Below are 5,139 nucleotides of genomic sequence, written 5' to 3' on the forward strand. Positions count from 1 at the left end.
CTGCAAAAAATGCTTGCGGCTAATCCTTATAAAAAAAATCTGAAAACAAAACTAATTATTTCCTTTTTATTTAGCCACGCATTCGTTTATTTGGTGTTTGCTGATACAATAACTTCAAATACATTAGTTTGGGTTTTAGGAGTAATTAATTACACATTTTTTGTCTCCATCATAAATGTTATGAATACTTTCATAACATTACTATAAATCGTACGATTTAAAAAATTAAAAAATAGAACTAAGGAAATTAAATAATGAATCATACTATACTGTCGCTTAAAAAGTTATTAAAATTCATGCATAAATTAATGGAAAATTTATAATATAACGTTAAACATATAACTGTTGTAAAAACGGTTCTATATTATTATGTTATTAATCATACTTTAATGTCCAAATGAATAAAAAGGACTATAATAGTAAAAAAGGTTCAAAATTCACGCTTTCTTAAAAAAAATTATTGTTTTGAAAATGTAATACACTTAGTAGGATACATGGTAAAACATTGTTACCTTATATACACACACACACACACACACACACACACACACACACACACACACACACACACACACACACACACACACACACACACACACACACACACACACACACACACACACACACACACCACACACACACACACACACACACACACACACACACACACACACACACACACACACACACACACACACACACACACACACACACATATATATATATATATATGAGAGGTCTCATATATATATATATATGAGTTTTAGGACATACTTTTTTTGGAAATGTTTTTCTTTATTTTTGTCCATCTCATATATATATGAGACCTCTTAACGTAATGTAAAACGTATAGTAAAACATTTTAGTCGTAGGCTATAAAGTTTATAAAACATATTATTAAGCACTTAAAATTGGTAGTAAAATTAGGATTGCATAATTAGTAAATAAATTTGTAAGATAAATTTGTAAATCTGTGGTGGCCCAATGTTCGTAATCTTAAAAAAATTAACACTACACAAAACAAACAATAACCTATACTGATTATACACGCTTTTAATAAAAAGAATGAAAACTAAAGAAGTCTGTTTTCTGTTTTATTTGATCCAACTGTTAAAGGAAGAAGCATCTGGTTTTAAGGTAGTCAGCCATGAGAGCTGTCATATTGATTGTGGCCTCTCTGCAATATCTAAATTGACAATCTCCTAAGCTTCAGGATTCAACACAAGATACTTTCATGATTTTCATGTTGTATGACTGATCATGTTTTTCATGTTGTATGACTGATCATGTTTTTCCTGTTGTATGACTGATCATGTTTTGTTGCAGGTTACAATGGCAAACGATTCTCCTGATATGGGCTTTTTCCGAAGTAAGTATATAGAATTTTTCACAATAATGTCACACCACACATTTTGTGGTTTCAGTATGCTGTCATTAGCTTTGCCTTTTAAGCGGTAATGAAAACTAAAATATCATGGAGAAAAGAATAACTCCTTAAAATTTGGAAATAATTACATATTTGCCAATATATAAGTATATACTTGGATATATTTACTTTTTCCGTTTTCAAACTAGTAAAGTGATTATTTACGAATCAAATAATAGAATCCCTTTCAGTGCGGAATTTAACAAAAGAATAACATTTAACTGAAAGTACTTCTGGACTTTTTGAAGCGGAAACGAGAGAAAACAATCATTTACGCGTTGGTTTAGCTACAATTACTCAAGAAGACATAGTGTGTTTATTATTGTTTTTCTTCTTTTACATTTCATCTAGTGGGATATGAGGCCCTTGTTGTGTACGGTCTTGGTTGGTTCAGACTGTCACTGTTGATACACAATCTGTGAGCAAAACTCAAATAAGGCGCTAAGTCCACTATTTTTAGACGATTTTGATAGCAGTTTGAACCTGTTTAAAAAAATTATGCCAATTACTAACAGTTTTTAGTTCATGGAAGTGTAATCGGCACTTATAATATCGGCAAGTGTAATTGCTAATATTCATTATGAATGCCTCAGCTGATGAATGTCTTATCTGAACAATCTTTTCATGACTACCACAAACAGGTCAGGTCCTGCCCGAATAGGCGTTGGCACCGTAGAAACAATCAATACGAGTGTACGGTTCAGTTAAATATTTTATTCGTTTAGTATTGAATTATAAATGTTGTACATGTTTACGAGAAACATAATGATAATTCCATTTTTAAATTCACACTGATTTCAGTGCTTTGAACAAGGACTAGATTTGAATTCATTTAGAATTCAAGAAGACGTTTAATTTTAATATTTGAAAATTGTAGATGAGGTTATGGTTTGTTGGACAACAGATGTAATGAAAGGGACTTTTTAATATATCACATCTTCAACACATATTAACGTACATATGTATTTCATCTTAATAATTTCAGCCCCACACGTCTATGTTTCTCTAAAGTTAGTGTAAATGCTATTACCACGAATATTTTTCATGTGGGGCTGAAACTTTAACTTCTAAATATTAAGTTCTATTCCTTGTTTTTGTTAGAATTTCCATGTTTAAGAAAACTGAATTGAACAATAGATTCGCGATGAAGTCATAGAAGCAGATGCACGGCCACAGCAGCTCCGACGAAGGTTGCATGCAGGCTTGATGACATTGGAGGCACAAGACGCTCTGTGTGTTACGCGTAATTACAAAAAGGAAGGATCCAAGGCGTCCTCGTGCCCAGCACCTCCTGCCAGGGTTAGCGGAGGTTCTGCCCTAGTTACCTCCCCACAATATGCGAGTGGCCTTGAGCCTCGAGTACGCTACGTTCCAACGAGAACCACTAAAATTTCATATTAATTACCGACATTCTGCCGAGGTAGAATTGCAAACATCTATTACGTCATGAAGACCGGCTTTGTAAAACCTCGCAGGCACTATGTAAGTCCTACCTTGAACAAATTCTCTGGAGTAGATTTTTGGGCTAAATGTCTAAAGTAGTTAATTCTGTCATTGATATACCATAAATCCATTTTAGCCCTTAATTAGCATGTGTGGGTGCTCTTAGCAGAAACTTTGAGTTGTTGAAACAAAATTGTTTTTGGGTTTGAAAGTTTTTTTGATTCTAACGTTTGAAAATGGTGAAATATATACAAAAGAACAAAAAACTTCTTGAATCGTATGTTCTATCTAGCCTTTGCCTCTCTGCAAGTTTTCCCTAAGTAATTTATTATTCTGACATATTTAAAAGTCATAGTCCCTTTATCTCTGTAAACTAACAACATGTTAAAAAGGTATAGTCGAAAACTTTATTAAATGTTTGTGTAGACCCACTTAAATGCAAAACTTACAATTCATATAATAATATTGCAGAATTCAAAATAGTTTAACGGTATGAAATGGATTTTTTCGACATATACTTAAGTTCTAGCCTATTTATTGTCCTGAATACTTTTGTTATATCTGAAACTTTATTATTAACAGTCCGCTTTATAAACTCAATCTAAAATAATGAATTAGTTTCAAATAATAAAAGATGTATTTTTGTCTTTCCTGAATCCAATTGTATGTATAGCACCTTGTCAGATATTCCTTCAACATCTTTAGATTAACATTGCATGTTTCTACTACTTTGTTCTGATCACCTTATCAACAATAGACTAACAACGAATGGCACTTTTACTACCTTGTTAGAGACTCCTCCACCATCAATCAGATACTTCATCATCCTCAACAGACTAACAACGTATGGCACTCTTAGTACCTTGTCACAGACTCCTCCACCATAAATCAGATACTCCATAATCATCAACAGATTAACAACGTATGGCACTCTTAGTACCTTGTCAGACACTCTTCCACCATCAATCAGATACTCGATTCCTCCATCATCAATCAGATACTCTATCATCATCAACAGACTAACAACGTATGGCACTTTTACTACCTTGTCAGAGACTCCTCCACCATCAATCAGATACTCCACCATCATCAACAGACTAACAACGTATGACACTCTTAGTACCTTGACTCCTCCACCATCAATCAAATACTCCATCATCATCAACAGACTAACAACGTATGGCACTCTTAGTACCTTGTCACAGACTCCTCCACCATCAATCAGATACTCCATCATCCTCAACAGACTAACAACGTATGACACTCTTAGTACCTTGTCAGAGACTCCTCCACCATCAATCAGATACTCGATTCCTCCATCATCAATCAGATACTCCATCATCATCAACAGACTAACAGCGTATGGCACTTTTACTACCTCGTCAGCTACTGCATCATCATCATTAATAGACTAACAACGTATAACACCTTCACTACCTTGTCAGACAATTTAGTTCATCGTTACGGTTGGGTAAGTACATGGTGTACGTTTTGTTATGTGTTCGGTTAACTGTGAATATAAACGCTGATGTAATATATTTTTGCAAGGCTCTTCATTCAGCGACAGCATTATTTTAGTGCATGAGAATGTATTTTTATTTTTGAAGCAAGACTCTGAAAACATAGTTAAATAAAATGATGCTTTTATGTTTACAATATGAATAGTACAGTTTTAATAAGACCTTATTTATGTTAAAGCTATTTATTATTGCTTTGCGTTGTAATACGTAATGTTCACGAATTTATATCATTGTCGATAATATCAATTTTATAATATCAGTTTCATTTACCGGAAGAACTGGTGCAAGATTATCCAATCTTGAATTTATCCAAAATTGAAGAAATTAGCTCAGAGAACAAACTGCACTGTTATGTAATTTTAAAATTAGTTAGAACAAAATAAAAGAACTAACTGACGTTCTATCTAATATTTTAGTACACAACTATATGGTACTCTACTTGCACGTCTGTTAAGTACTATTAAATGAAACATTGCCTAAATGTATACATTTACCACTAAAATGACTAGATAATTTATAGAAAAAGATTCTACAAATTAAATAGTATAGCATTGAATGATAAGCTGACAAACTTCAATCAACACCAGTTAGAAATAAACATTCTTTACCCCTAAAGTGTTATAATTAGTAACTATAAAATGAACTATCATATGAATTGGTCAGATATTAATATCTCCTGTTGTTTTCTAAAATATAATCTTATCATGCCTCGTAGTAGACTGAATTAATTAAGCAGTTATTAGATCAGTC

This window comes from Homalodisca vitripennis, chromosome X (assembly GCF_021130785.1).
Source record: "Homalodisca vitripennis isolate AUS2020 chromosome X, UT_GWSS_2.1, whole genome shotgun sequence".
Lineage (NCBI taxonomy): Eukaryota > Metazoa > Arthropoda > Insecta > Hemiptera > Cicadellidae > Homalodisca > Homalodisca vitripennis.